Source organism: Camelus ferus, chromosome 14, assembly GCF_009834535.1.
Source record: "Camelus ferus isolate YT-003-E chromosome 14, BCGSAC_Cfer_1.0, whole genome shotgun sequence".
Taxonomy (NCBI): Eukaryota; Metazoa; Chordata; class Mammalia; order Artiodactyla; family Camelidae; genus Camelus; species Camelus ferus.
The window spans coordinates 19,665,791-19,681,644 of record NC_045709.1 but is presented as its reverse complement, the minus strand read 5'-3'; the positions used below and the strand labels follow the sequence as shown (position 1 = coordinate 19,681,644).

General features: G+C 48.3%; 1 protein-coding gene and 1 non-coding gene across 4 annotated transcripts in view; both read left to right on the top strand.

The window, feature by feature from the left end:
• Positions 1-15,854, top strand: part of MTUS2 (microtubule associated scaffold protein 2) — a 410,325-nt gene that overhangs the window by 18,974 nt on the left and 375,497 nt on the right. The gene's annotated exons all lie outside the window — the stretch shown is intronic.
• TRNAE-UUC lies at positions 13,689-13,760 on the top strand. Its single transcript has one exon. It is a non-coding gene; the product is annotated as a tRNA-Glu (tRNA).

The following is a 15,854-nucleotide window of genomic DNA, read 5'->3' as shown; positions in this document are numbered from 1 at the left end:
CTAGAACTGCTCAACTAACTTAAAAAAAAAAAAAGATATATGTAGTTTTTTGAAAAAAAAAAAAAACCTCCTTTCTCAGAATAGGGCATACAGGCATACTTCGGAGATACTGCTGGTTGGGTTCCAGACCACCGCAATAAAGTGAATGTCACAATAAAACGAGTCACAGGAAGTTTTTGGCTTCCCAGTGTGTATAAAGTTATCTTTACACTATAAAGTAGCCTAAGTGTATGATAGCATTATGTCTTATAAAAAAAACAGTGTACATACCTGAATTAAAAAATACTTCATTGCTAGTGGGGGAGGGTATAGCTCAGTGCAGAGCACATGCTTAGCACACACGAGATCCTGGATTCAGTCCCCAGTACCTCCATTAATAAACAAACAAACAAACCAACAAACCTAATTACTGGCTCCCCCAATACTTTATTGCTAAAAAATCCAAGCCATCTGAGTCTTCACGGAGTGGTAATCTTTTTGCAATAGTAACATCAGAGGTCACCGATAACAGATCACCATAAAAAATGTAATAACGATGAAGAAGTTTGAACTATTGCACAAATTACCGAAATGGGACACAGAGACATGAAGTGAGCAAATGCTGTTGGAAAAATGGTGCTGATAGACCTGCTTAAGGCATGGTTGCCACATACCTCAGTTTGTAAAAAACGTGATTATCTGCAAAGCACAGTAAAGTGAGGTGTGATGAAAGGAGGTCTGCCTGCATTAAGGAGAGTCCTGAACGGGAGGGGATGCTGGAGTTACGATGTGCACTGAGGACCGGGGTTATGTGTTTACATAACCACACAGACCTGAACTAGTTTGTTAATGAAACGACATTGTTAAGCCCTTGTGGGAACCACGTGCGAGAGGATCATGGGAAAATGTCAACTAAGTTTTTGAGGTCTGCCAATCCGGGGCAGCTTTGTCTTCCAAGTTTAATTCAAAGGAACAGTAATGCTGCGTGATAACCAAAATGCATGAAAGAATTAGATTGGAAACACTTGGCTAATTGTAAATTCTAAGATGCTTCTCAGTTCCCTCGAGCATTTTAACATCACCCAGCACGTACAGATACACTCTGAGCCTATCAAGTCAAAAGCTTTGTGTGTCCTTTAAATATTTCAGTTGTGTTTTCTTTTTTTTTTCTCTCTTCGGAAGAAATTAAATTATCTGGGCAGGTTGATCTCCACAGACTATTATAAACGTGCAAACAATATGCCACTTAACGGGGGATTTTTTAATAAACTGTTGGAAGAATTCATGTTTTCTTCTGCTTCATGCAGAAGCCGTTCTTGTTACGCCTTCAGAAAACAAAGCAGTCTTTCCTTTATAAGGAAGATGCACACTTAACAAGACCAGTGGGTTTTAACAGAAGGGTATTAGGACTCATTGTCTTCCTGAAAGGCAGATGTAGCAATACCGTTAGTCCGCGAAGCTCCTGGCTCTGTGGCACCTCACCCGTGCCTCGTGGGCGACGCCTCCTTCTACTTCCCGGTATAGTTACTCACGAGCATGTGTTGTTTCCTCACTGGACACGGTGCATTTTCAGTGGCAGGAACCATGTCTCATTCACTCCCAGCATTTATTTGACAAAAGGGCTGGCTCGGGAAATACTTGGTGAACAGAGACCTTGTCCCAGCAAAGCACAGAGGGTTGGATCCGCTGTTGGTGGTTCTGGTTGGTTGAGATGGGAACCGTGCGGATGTGTTCGTGTCCCTTGTAGGTCCTGGTTGAACTTTGGCCCTGCCCTGTATTGAGGATGCCAAGAGAAACCTGGCTGACGGTCGCCTAAGGTGACTTTCTCAGTAAAGTAGGAATATATTTGAAACAGGCATGCGTGGTTTGGGGTTTCTGCTGATAAGTCAGTATCGCTTGAATTTTCTGGTGGTGCTTGTCGGATTTTGGTTCTCCTTGTCGGATTTGAGTGCAAGGGAGCAGGTGGGGTTGAGGATGGAACTTCTGGTCTCACCTCTCAGAGGGAAGAGACGAGGGGGCATAGGAGCTCTGAGAGGGAGGAGGGACAGTGGCTGGCGAGTGGTCCAAAGGAAGAGGTTGCCTGGCCAAGACGGAGTCAGGAGGGGCGCCCCGTGGGGGACCAGGGGTAGATCAGGTTCGAGAGCACAGAGAGTGATTTTGGAGACTTTCAAGACTTCTTTCCATCTTGTCACTCTCCCCGTTTATTATCTACACCACGTCTCCTGTCTCATGGCTGCTCAGGCAGATGATGAGGACTTGAGGAGAAACTGCGGGGGGTTTGCAGGGCAGGCTTCCTTTCCTTCCACACGAGGCCTGATTCCTCCATCTGAGTCTCTCCATCTTCCCTTTCATCCTTGGCATATTCAACACCTGCCAGAGCCCTCTCCCCCAGGGGCACCATCCGAGGAACCCAGCAGCAGCCCTGAAGGTTGATGCCCCTTGGAGCCATGCTCTCTAATGCCAGCTGGGCCTCGTGTGGCTCTGGCGTCTGGGCGTCCAGCGTCTGCAAAACTGGGCCTGCCCACATGCCAGGGGCTGGCATTTACCCGGCTTCGGTCTCTGCCAGGCCGAGCCCTCGTGTTCTCTGACCACCCCGCGTGTTCACTTACAGGCGAACACCCGGATTCCTCAGCAGAAACACAGGGCTCCTCGCACACGCCCTGGTTCCACGTTTCTTTCGCACTTCCAGGTGCATGCTCCTTTTTTAGTTTAGGTACTTTAGTTTATTTATTGGATACTTGACTTGTAATATTTACTATGCTAGGTTTTAAGAACTTAAAAAGGAAGAAAATTTGGTTTCTGCCTTCCAAGAATTTACAGTCTAATGAGATAGCCCAATATGTAAACAATAGCAGAAGAGTGGTTTAAAGGAACATCACAGGGGAAGCACGGGGGAGGTGGACCCACTGGTCCTGCGTTCTCCATCCTTTCTAAGCCACTTGCAGTTAGTATGTCTGGGGGTCAGTCAGTATTGGTTTGATCCTGGTGCTTTATATCTGCAGGACCGTGTGACAACAGCTGCTGTACGGAAAACTAATTTTAAGTACTACGAGAACTCTCATAGTCAAAAGAAATTAAATCATACATGGTTAATTGCACCTAGGGTGGCAGGAAAAGAGACTAATATTTTGGAGATAAAGTCTTTTAAAATTTTTTTCTTTTTTTTGGGCTTTTTTTTTGTTTTGTTTTTACAATTTCACATTTTTATTTATTTATTTTTGGGAGTAGATAATTTGGGTTTTTGAAATTTATATATTTTTAATGGAGGTACTAGGAATTGAACCCAGGACCCTCTGTATGCTAGGCTCGCATTCTGCCTCTGAGCTATACCCTCCCCCCAAGACTACTATTGCGGAAATATTTTCAATAATGGGGCTGTGATTGTTGAGTTTAAAAGAAAATCAGATGAGCCAGAAGAGTCTTCCTATAAGTGTTCCTGTTGCTGCCGCTTTACAGCGTTCCAGCCCTTCCTTCGTATCAGTCCCTCTACTGTGGGTGAAAGAATGTTTTTGACCTGAACGGCCTAGACCTCAGCGGTGGTGGTTTTGCCACCTCTCCCGGGGAACGTCTGGTGTGTCTGGAGACGGCTTTGTTGTCACACCTGGGGACATGCTGTTGGCATCTAGTGGGTGGGTAATGGCCAGGGATGCTGCCCCTCATTCTGTGATGCCCGGGCCAGTCCCCCGCAAAGAGTTTTCTGACCCCAGCTGTCATTTGTGCCAAGGTTGAGAAGCTCTGGTCTGGGTAGATAGCCTGTATTTCTCGTGTTCACCAGACAGATTACAAGAGACCAAGTCAAATGTGCCCGTAATTATTTAAAAAAGATCGTTTTGAGCACCAGGGGGTTGGAGGGCCACGTGGGAGGTGGGAGGGAGGTAGTGACTTCTCACTGTTGGCCTCTTTTATTTTGACTTTTGCTGCATGTCTTGTTTTTTTTTTTTTTTTGTAACAAGCTTTTTAAAATTAATTAATCCATCAGATGAATCATTGGATTGTTGCTGAGCGTGTTTGGAGAACACTGTGAATGTGTCTCGTGTCTGGCACAGGCCCTGTGACACGTGGTCACTGCGCATCTGTCCGGTGGAAGCTCAGAGGCAGAGGCTCCCGGAGACGGCAGCATTTTGTTTGTTTTCTATATGAGCTCCTCTGGCACAGTCACGTCCAGCTAAATGGAAAATGTGCTTCCAGAGTCTATGAAAGTCATTTCAAAGATCCAAAGAGAGTGTTAGGTCAGTCAAAATAAGACACCTGGCTCTCCAAGGGGAGAAGCTTTCGACTCTGGTAGCAGCTTGTTTGGAAAGCTGAACAGGCGAAAACACGGCAGAAGTTCAGAGAAGCGTGCTCGGTCCAGAGCCACAGAGGACTGTGCCGCAGGCAAACAGCTGCAGCAGAGAGCAAAGGCCACACACACCCAGGGCAGGAAGACAAGCAGGCTCCACGCAGAGCCCTTGGAGGGCAGAGGAGCAGCGTCGCCGCAGCAGCGCTGGCTGGTGGCCCGCGCGGGCGGAGGGCGCGGAGCGGCTCCCGGCGGCCCTCGCTCTGCCTCGAGGACGCTGCTGGGGCGGCTTTGCCGGGAAGCGCTCTTCCCGGTTGCCCTCTCGCTGCTTTCCTCTGTGAGCGCGTTGCTCCAGCCGCGCTGCCCTCTTCTGCCCCCGCCTGCTGGCTCCTGCCTCCTGTCTGGGTGCTCTCTCCCCTCTGCCTTTGAGCTCTCTTTCACGAGGTCCAGCTCGGGTTCTGTGCCCTTTGTGAAACCCTCCCTACGTTTTTCTGCATCAGAAATCTTTACCCATCTGAGTTCTGCCTCCCTTGGCTCCTCCAAGTTCAGAGACAACTTACGGCCTGGTTTATCGCCAGGGCTTCGGAAGCAGCCTTCAGGGCGTGGCGTGTGGAGCGTGAGTCCCAGGGAGGGGGGCAGGTAGACATAAGGAGAAAACCAGGAGGACCCTCTCTCTAGAGACCACAGGTGTTTAATAAAGTTAGCTGCAGAGAAATTCGTCTTTTCATGGTGGTTGAAACTGATGATAAGAACAAAAGAGCTTCCCCTGTGAGTCCAGCAAGAGCCCATTGGACGAACGCCCACTAGGCAGAGGGTTCTGGCCAGAGTCTGCACACAGCCCCCTGCCTGCTGGCTTACAGTCTGAGTGAAGGTTCTGACAGTCCCTACCCAGACAAAGGAGGGACGTGAAGGAAGGTGTATAGCTTGTCTGCAAACTCCAGACCCAGAAGCAGGCAGAAATGTAACTGCCATCCTAACGTTAGGATGGGGTGGGTCCCTCTCTGTACAGGACCCTATCCTGGTTTTTGGATGCAGGTACCAGACAGCCAGCGCTTGTTTTCTCGGGGTCCAGGTACAGTACAGGAGGTGCGCAGGTCTCTGGCTGTGCCTTGGTCTTGGCTGCAGGCTCAGGGAGAGACGACATGCTCCTTGTTCATTGGCCAGAGCCAAACCCATGGGCCAAGCCCTCCTGCCACTCTCACCAGGGACCCTCTCCCCAGATTCAACCTGGAACTTTGGCAATATTGTGTAGAATTCCCAACAGCAGTGGGTTTTTTATTAATTCTATTTGCAAGAACAGTGTTAAAAACATAAGTTGCCCAGAGGGTATGCTTAACATTAAAGCGTCAAACAGCAGAAGGGAGAAGGGACTTGTGAATGTGAAGTTTAATTTTGCTACAGAGAACTTTCATTCTTTGTGTGGTGTTTCTCTAAACCACCCTGGAGGTGGATCTTTAGACAGCTGATTCATTTTACAGCAGAGCCTCAGACAGACCCATTGCAGTTACAGCCTCATGCCGGGTGTGCGGATGTCATATCATGCTCGTCCTTCTTCCAGACACTTGTTTCCCATGCATAGGAGACCACCACGCAGAGAAAGTTTACCTTGATTTTTGTATTCAGAATATTCAGTTGACTGTTTACCATGGTTTCATTTATTTCTGGATGAAAATTTCCCTGTTTTGTGTGCAGCTGAGTGTATCTCTCAGTTGCCAGAGAGGAGCGAAATATCGCTATTAAATGCGGATGATCATTTATGTGCAAGCTGAAATACATTCTGAAAAGGACGAAAGCTTTTTCTTGCCTGAAGCTTGTCTGTTGTGTCAGTCTGTGAGAGCTCCGCAGTGCCTCTGACGGCTGTTTCTATGCTGTGTTTTCCCCTGTGTCTTAACAGTAAGGTATGTTCCTGTTCCAGAAAAAACCTTTGCACGTATTGGCATAGGAAGTAGAGAAAGGTGAGGAAATGTGTCTGGAGTGGACCAATGGGAAAGCAAAAACGCACAGCATTTATAGCGTTTGCATAATTTAAATGCAGGGCTAGAGCTTCTGCAAGAGTCTGTCTCCCTTTCCCCCATCTTCCATTCACACTTCAATCTCCTGTAGTATGACTTCTGAGAATCTGATATAATTCTTCTTCTTTTTTTAAAAAAATCCTTTTGTGGGGGGAAGTAATTAGATTTATTTATTTTTCAGGAGGAACTGGGAATTGAACCCAGGACCTTGCATATGCTAGGCATGCACTCTGCCACTGAACTATGCCCGCCCCCCTGCCAGAGTCTGAATTGTGTTTCTCAGTGCCGTCAGATGAGCACGTGCATTTGCACATCAGTGTTGATGGAATTCGTCTTAAATGCCCAAGTGTGCCTGAAACTTTGGGGATGCTGATCTGCGGAGAAAGGAAGTTAGAGCACCTGCCCTCTTCCTTCTGAGCTCTTTTCTTCAGAGCATCATCCCAGGTGTATCCTCACTGGTTTGTCTGCCTCCCCAGCCCGAACATGGGCTCCGGGGGACGCCTCTTCCTCTGCTGTTCTCCCAGCACCTGGAGGGGGACTGGCACATGGGAGACCCTTGTTGACTCTGTTAGATGACAGGTGACAAGGGTAACGGAGAGATGTGGTTTGGGGACAGTATTTGGGAGGTTTGTCCCCGGTGGCTTGTGGAAAGGGAAGTTAATCGTCTTCCAGGGCTTGAAGTATTTGGAAAGGTTAAAATTGTGTTTATTTCTGAGCAATGGAAAATGTACAGAATTTCTAAATTCTTTGGAAAAACTTCCCTGCCAGCTGCCTGTGGACAGACAGCATCTGATTACCTGAAGCGGGTCGGATGCTGTGTTGTAGTTCACGCCTCTGTGAAACGCTTTGCTGTTTCTGTACTTCCTTTGGATTCAATTGGAAGAGATTTTAAGTCAGAGAGTGGGAAAAGGAGGGAAGAGTTCAAAGTGTGGGTGTGGTGGGAGTGCAATTTTAAAGGGGGTTAAAAATCCCGTATAAAATATTTTCTAATTACGCATTTGTTAAACCATCTGCAAGTGGACTTGACCATGGAAGCAGCAGCATGTTGACCCTGAGGGCGATCGCTTGTCCGTTATGTTCCTCCAGGACACACGAGCCTCTTCTCTAGGGCAGCAGGGGGATGTGTCCAAAGTGGGTGCCATGGGGAGGCCCCTGAAATCCTCTTGGGGGTGGAGGATGAAGCAGAAATTAAGCCTTATAATATTTGGCTATAAGGACAGACACAGGTAGCTTCACTTGGTTACCTGTCATGTTCTGAACTGAGGTGTCCTGAGGACGGAGTGGGAGGTCACGTCTGGAAGAAAAGAGTGACACCTTCCCTCCCACCTCCATCTTCTTCGCAGGGTTAAGTGGATTTGCAAGTTACATTATCTAGTTTTAACTAAATTAACCTTCACAAAATAGATAAGTGGCTTAAAAAACAGAGACTGACTTTTAGCACAATAAAAGTGTTAAAAAAAAGAAACTAATACAACATTGTAAATAAAAATAGAAAAACAACCAAAAACAGAGACTGCCTATCCCACTAGCAAGTGAAAGTGCAAATGAACATCAAGAAAATGGCAGAATTGGTGTGGTTTCTGCTGCCCCTTGTAGGAGAAGTTCCTTGGCCAAGTGAAAATAAAAGGCTAACCTAATTGGATTGGACAAGAAGTTGGCCCCAAATTCAAAATCACCAAGATTATTTGAAATGCAGATTTAGAGCTATGATTGTAACAATGCTTGTTGTCCTAACTGGGGAGTAGGTCTTGTATTAGTTACTGGTCTGAAAACATGTACATACAATTTATAAATGAACAAGTGCACCTGTGTTGGGGGAATGCATGCTCAAAGCATCTTGCTGTTCAGGGTGTCCACTGGAGAAAGTTTAGTGCCCACTGCTCAAGTGTCCTGCCCTTCAAAAGTGTGGTCCCCCAGACATGGGGCCCTTTTAGACGTGAAGACTCTCAGGCCCCCATGTCAGACTTCTGGAATCAGAATCTGCATCTCATAAGGCCCCCAGGTGGTTAGAAGGCGTATTATAGTTGGGGAAACGCTGCCTTAGGACGTGTTCTATGACACACTGCTTCTGTGCTTTTGACATCAGGGACTGATTCCCCCACCCAAGAGACCGTGGCATTAAACAAGTTTGGTTTTGAATCTTCCTTCTGTTACCTGCAAACTTGAGCTTCGGCAGCTCACTGAATGTCTGAGACGCTGTCCCACGTCCGTAAAGCAGAGATCGTGGTACCTGCCTCCTAGGTGTGCGTTAGGACTGCACGGATGTGAAGCAGATGGAGGAGGCGGTAGGTGACCACTGGGTTCAGTCCCTCCTTCTCCTATCGGCCGGGTTAGTCTTGTGAGCCCACAGACTGGGTGGCAGCTTCCCTTTCTATTTCAGAGCAGAGGTCTTTAAATTTCTTGCTCAGGTACCTCCTAAAGGAGTTTTGAAAGATGATACATACCTTCACACTTTTTAAAGTTAGCATCGAAAAAGTTCATCACAAGTTTAAAGAGTTGCACAGTAACCTCAGTGTTACTGTGAACATTGACAATTTAAGGTAAAACTAGTTATATCACTTTTCAATCTAGCCAGTGGAATAAAAGCCCAGGAGGAGGTTGTGGAGTGGGAGGAGCCAGAGTTCACCCCCTCCCGCCCCCCTTGAACTTGGGTGGTGTCTCCCCTTGAATGGCGGTACTCGTGGCAGTGCCTTCTTCTTCCTGGGGTGCTGCTCCCGGGCCCTGCTCACCCCGCCCTCCCTTGGTCCCGTCGGCAGGGGGCTGGTGTGACCTCCAGCATTTGCCCCTCTGTCTGGCTGCTTGGTTCCCAGGTGGTTTCTCGGCTCTTCTCTTACTGTGTGGCCAGTTCCCTGCGTTAATTCCTCTGTGGCAAATCTTCAAGTGGATGCTGCCTTCCCAGTGAGAGTCTGACTGGTGCTCCAGCCTTTATCTATATACTGATATTTGGAATCGTCCCATTGTCACTGAAAGATTTTAAAGCCTGGAGAAAGATTCAGGATGTGAAGGGTGTGCTTTTCTTTAAAAACCTACAAGAGGAGCAGATGTGAGGAGGAAAGATGCTCCCAGGCAGAAGGATTTGGGGACAAACTACAAATAACAGACCAGGATATATAAACTGATTCCCTTAAAATGAGCACTTGCAAAGCCTCTGGCTGCCCTAGTTTGAAGATGGCGAAGTCAGGCACATGGCACGCATTGCAGGCACATGAATTCTGCGTGTGTCCAAAAGCCCCAGATGTCCGGGAAGTCTTCTGCTGCAGTTATGGGGCTCCAGCTCAGGCCAGCTCAGGCCAGCTCAGGGAGCTGCGTGCTGAGTCTGACGCATCCTGGGGCCGCAGCTCACAGCTGGCCGGACTGGGCATCTCCCAGGGCTGGCCCTTACGGAGCAGATGGGTCCACCGGAAGAGCGGGCAGCAGGCAGGCGGCCCAAGTGACAGTGCCGTCCGCAGGAAGCGGGCTGCTCTTCCCGCGGCGCCAGCAGCGGTGCTGACGTTTGCTGCCCGAGCACCTGCTGCCTGGCTCTGGAACGCCGCCACTCATCTGGGGAAATCTCTTTGACAAATTTGTTTACAGAATATGAAGTGCATTTATTGGCTGGCCAGCTAATCTGGAAATAGCCTCAGGAGGAATTATAAAACAGCCGCTTTCCCTGGTTCCCTGGCCGGAGAACAGAGTCCTTTCCATCCTCCCCCAACCCAAGGGCACTAGTTAGCATCTCTGCCTTTTGCTGCGACTTTGTTAAGTTGCAAATATATCCTGAACTTTAATCCATATTAAAATGGAATGAGAGGGATAGAATTAAAAATACCAACAGCAACAACAACCAAACACAGAAACAACACCCCAAACCAAAAGAGGTGCTGAGAGACCCTGTCACGTCCAGAGTGCCAGCGGGGCGGGGCTGGGTACCAGACCCAGTGGTCGTGTTCTCCAAGTACCGACCTCTCACTGTCAGCTTATCAGGTGGATGTTGTCACTGAGTCCGTTTTATTGGCGGGGAAGCGAGACGCATGTAAAGTCGCCTGCCCAGAGCCGCACAGTAGGAAGAGGCAGGGCTGAATTTGAACCATGTGTCCAGGTCCAGAACACAGCTTCTGAGCCACTGAAAACACCTGAGCTCATTGGCCACCAGCTCTCTCAGGAGATGTTGACGGTTCCTGAGGGGGCTGGGTACCCTTCACCTGGCCCACCTGGGAATGGAGGGCCTTGGCGCTGAGTGTATTGAGACCAGGGTAAATTTAATCTCTAGCAACTAACACTGTGCCACAGAGCCACCCTGGGTATGGAGTCGGCAGTTTCTTCTAAGGGGATGTCGAACGACCTGAGAAGATTTGGGAAGATAACAGTTCTGAAAGACAAAGGCAGATCTCCTGCAACTTAGAAATGTGACCTTCTGACGAATGATTCTTCTTTTTACAAACTCAAAAGATTAAAGTTATACAAACTTTCTGGAGGAATTAAAGATCAGAGATCAGTTTTTAGGGAACTGTCACATGGGAAATGGGCCAGAAAGACAAGAACAAAGTTGGCTCTTGAAAGGGAAGGCGGAGAGTCAGCAATGCTGACGGGAGGGGCAGCCAGGCAGCGGGAGGGCTTCGACTGACCCCAGGCGGCGGCGGGAACCGGGAGGAGGCTGCCTTTTGGGAAAGTGGGAAATAATTTTGAAAGTCATAAAACTATAGAACTGCCTTTTCAAGTTTTTTTAATGAATAAAGAAAGAATGAAAATGCATTTGACACAGTGATGTGGAAGCAACAATGACAGACTTGCAGTGGAGCTTTGATGATCGGCATCCCTGAGGGCATTTAGGGGGTGAGAAAACATGAACACATGGGATGGGGAGATGCCTCCTTGCGTTCAAATTTGCACGGAGTCGAACCTTCTCATTTCCCTTTGGTATATGCAGTGTTGGTCATCACCATTCACCCATCCATCCATCCATCGTTTGCATAAATACTTTAGAGCCCCTGCTATGTGCCAGGCCGGCCAGGACACTCAGGACACTGTGGAGAACAAAGCCACACATGGCCTCCACTGTGTTAATGCCATTAAATAGCCCTAGTGTATACAGTTACAGCAGCGCTAAGCAGGATGCTGGAGAGCCCTGTGCTCTGGAGGTGGCTGGATCCCACCTAATCAAAGAACGAGGAGAAGACACCGTCGAGTGAGGCTGTTCTGTTCCCCTGGGAGGCAGGACTCACGTCTTCCCCGAGGTTGGAATTTTTTTCAGGAAGGAAGGGTCCTCAAATGAAGTTATCCAGAGGTCCAGGGCCTTTTCTACCTTGCGTCATTTTTACGTTTATACCAGGTAAATTATTCTGGGTTGCAGCTCGGAAATTAAACCCATGGTAAAGGCAGCAACAACTGAACTGCAGATTTGCCCTTTTCACTGACCCGTTGTTTAAGGGATACTAAGACCAGCATTTGCGGAGCGAGTCACAGTTAGCTGAGTGCTTCATGTGGCTGTGGAAACTTGTGTCTCTGCTTTGTCCCAGTCTTCCTTCCGCCATTGTTTGTCCACCTACTTCCCAGCTCGATTGGACAGGCAGGCCCCTTATTCTCATCCCCAGCGACATCAAATGCATTTTGAAGATTTGCTGCATTGGAGATTAAAAACAAAATTATAATGTGTGCCCACCCCCGCCCCCAAACTTAACATCTCGAGAGGGGGACAGATACTTGCAGATATCACATGTTCTGTTCTCCCAGGGCGGGCATGAGGGTTATCAGCGTGAGGCGGGAACCCCTGCCTCTGAATGTGGGGTGGAGATGAGTGGGGAGCGGGCTTTTCCTCAAAATTTTGAAGACTGGGTAAGAGTGAGTTCGAAAAGGACGGTGGGGGTGGGGGCAGGTTCAGAGAGGGTGAGCTTTGCTGGAGGAGGAGGTGGGGAAGTTCCAGGGGAAGCCAGGCCTTCCAGTTCCGTCTCCAGGGCTCATTCCCTGAGCTCAGCTGCATTCACGCGGGGGAGGGGAAGGGAGAAGGCAGGAGAAGGTGAAGGCAGCAGGAGGTGAGAAGGCTGTAAATTGGCATTAAGAGGCGGCAGGTATGAGGGAACAGGCTAACTTTTGGGGAGGAGGGAACAGATAATCATAGGTGTTTTTTCAGTTTTAGGTATGGATGTTGAAAGTTACCATGTCTTTGTAGTTTCATCATTTACTTTTTTCTGTTTTTAATTTCTTTTTTTTTGGTGGGGGAGGTAATTAGGTTTATTTATTTATTTGTAGTTTTTATTTGCTTTTTTTTTCATGGAGGTACTTGGGACTGAACCCAGGACCTCGGGCATGCCAGGCACGCGCTGTACCGCTGAGCTCTACCCTCCCCCACTGTAGGTGATTTTTTTAAGGTGTCAGTTTTGAAGCCAGTGCAGAGCTAAGTCCTGTGCAATCACCACGCTTGCCCTTGGCACCATCACTGTGAATGAGGTGTCACTGCCTCCACGTGACATCAGGAGAAGCTGTGGTCCAGCAGAGGTGGAACCAGCGTGGACTCCCCCTGGCTTGCTGTGATTCCACGGTCAGGCCTGCGAGGCTTGAGGGAGGCCCGCGAGCTGCTGGTGGTGTTGCCCTGGGCCGGGCATCTGCAGACAGTCCCTGGGGTTGTCTGGCCTGGCTGGGGTCTTTGGAGACATAATGAACAAAAGGACTTTGGGGCCGGCTTAGGGGCCTCCTCCCTCCAGAAGACTCATTTCTATGGAAGAATGTGTTTATAGACCCATTTGTAAGCTGGGCCAGTCTGGGTGATGCTTTGCTTTCCAGGACTCAGGGTCCCTTAGGCAAGTGCTGGCTTCCTTACACGCTTCCGGCTGCCAGCTTTCAAACTATAGTCGTTAAGGCTTTACTGCAGTGCCACTGACTGTAACTTGGGGTACAAGTAGCTACTATTAAACTTAACTAGCAGGGTAAAACTTCATTTTCATGAAACATATTGACTTTTTAAAGGCATGGGGTAAATCATCCTGTAACTGATTTAAGGAAGACTATGCTTAGTTAAGGATCTTTGCAGAGCAGTACATCACACCGAGAGCAGAGTTCTAGTGCGGGGAATGTGTATGTTACTCAGGAATAGCGTCTCTGTAGGGAAATAGCCCGCTGGTCACGTGGCGGGGGGGCACACGCCTTCCTGGTCCCCGGTTTCTCCCAGAGCTCGGTAGGAGGCGGACTGTGGGGTTTTATTTCAGAATTAATCCAACTGATCAATAAACTTCATTCTGCCTACTTCTGTCATAAAACCTTGAGCCTGGGGAGGTGGCGGTAGGGGGAAGGATTTGAATTGCATTTAGTGGTGAGCTGTTAGATAGAGCGGCGGATATCTTTGACAAGCTGGATTTAGAATTTGCTCAGTTGCTATTTGCTACGATGTTCTGCCATCTGTAAGGAAAGCTCCCGTTCGGAGATATAATCAAAATAATATTTCTAGGGGGGAGGGTATAGCCCAGCGGTAGAGCATGGGCTTTTCATGCCCAAGGTCCTGGGTTCAATCCCCAGCACCTCCATTAAAACAAACAAACAAACCCAATTATCTCCCCAACTCCCCCAAAAAAGAATTAAAAAAAATAATATTCCTAGATTTTTATGGAGGGTCCTCTTCCCTGGAATAAATACTGTTGTTTTCTTGTTTCCAAACAACTCTTCACTCTCTGGGAAAACAGGCAGACCCCTGGTTTGTTAGAGGGGACATGAGGCAGCACTCCTAGCAGGCAGCCCTTTGCTGGCTTTTGGCAGGGATCTGGGAATTTGATTTTCTTCCTCCTAAAAGGGTAGTGTCTGAGGAGACAGGAGCAAACACCTGAGGTTCCAGTGGGGACCGTCCCTGTATCTGAGAGCCTGGAATGGGCGATGGGGAATAGGAAGTAGGTCCTGACATTTTCAAACACTGCCACGAGAGGACACTGCCACGTGAGACCAGTGGAGAAACCCAGTGTGATTCTAGGAACGGGGAAGATGGGACTGGCGCTGGGCTGCCCTGCCCTCAGTGCGGAGAGGAAGCCCGCAGCAGAGCGCACCTCACAAGCATCGCCCCATTCTCCAGATCAGCCTGAAACGGACGCGTCCTGGGCTTAGCCCTCTGGCTCTGCGCTGATCTCTGTGGTCTGAAGGCTCCCTCCTCCCTCCTCTCTCCTCACTACTTCTCTCCGTGCGCTGGATACTGGAGGACCTAGGACAAGACATTCTGGCTCTGCTTTAAGAGAAACTCGCGATATCTGCACCTGCCTCTCACCCGGTGCCCACCCAGCCTGTGCCGACCTTGTCCTTACACGTGGGGAGAGCGGTGTGACACATGGGCCGTTGAGGCTCTCTGGACAGCTGTAACCTGATAACAGAAATCCTCCTAGCCAGTGGCGGGTCCCTGCCTCGTTCAGTCAGTTACCAATGCTGTTCTTATCAGGGAATCAGTCTATCAGGGAATCTTACCAGGCCCAGAGAGCCAGTGGGCAGAGGTGGTTGGGCTGCTGCGGCTCAGGGACAGGGCTGGTCGGAGTGGGGCTCCTGGCTGGAGAGGATCTCTGTTGGGGGAGGATTCAGGGCCATGGCGTGAGCAGAGAAAGCGGTCCCCTGGCCTTGGGAAGTCACATGGTGGAGTAGAGTGTGTTTGCACTTTTAAAGTGTGTGTGAGATGGTGCAGACTCATTGTCTTATTTGAGGAGTGATCACCAGAATCACTCCTCAAATAAGGAGTGTGGGAGAATTCATTGCGGGTCGCCTGTTAATTCACATCCACATTAAGCCCTACAGGGTTATTGTCTGTGTGTAGCTGGGAGACCATGAGGCCAGACAGGCCTGTGTGGGTACAGTTCTGTCACTAGCATTTCTGAGCCTCAGTGTCTTTTACTCTAAAATGAGAACAGCCAGCTCAAGGGTTGCTTTGAAGAGGAAGTGAGCGTGTGTGTGTGTGTGTGTGTGTGTGTGTGTTAATAAATTGAAAGATACCAGCCACTCAGTAGGCAGTCAGCAGGCAATAGCTACTATTATATTAAGGCAAGAAAAAAAAAAAAAGAAAAATGATCTTTGGGAATAGTCTTCACAAATCAGGAGTCTTGGAGCTTTTTTGTGTGTTGGTTTTGCTGAACCTAGAGCCGTGCATGGCATGTGGTGGGCGCTCAGCCCTATTGGCCCTCTGTATCTGTGGGTTCTGCGTCCTCAGATGCACCGAACCGGGGACTCAGCTAACTGTGGGCTGAAGATATTCAGAGTCCATTTGCTGCAAATGTGATCAAGTATTAATATGTTTGTTATACAAAGAGCTTATCTATGTTGATAAATAGTAGATGAGTTGGGGAAAAAAATGAACAATTTGGAAGAAATGGAGCTGATAAATGTAGAAATGGGTCAGTAGAATTAAATAAATGCCAGTGGGAGAAGCTACCGGTTTTATCTACTAAATTTGAAAAACTTAATGAAACCCATACCTGGCCCAGCAAAGATAACCTGTTTTTTTTTTTCAATTCTCGTTTTTTATTGCAGTATAGTCGATTTGCAATGTTAGTTTCAGATATACAGCAAAGCGATCCCACTGTACACGTACATACATACATATGTATATTTAAGATTCTTTTCCATTTCAGCTCATTACAAGAGATTTGATAGAG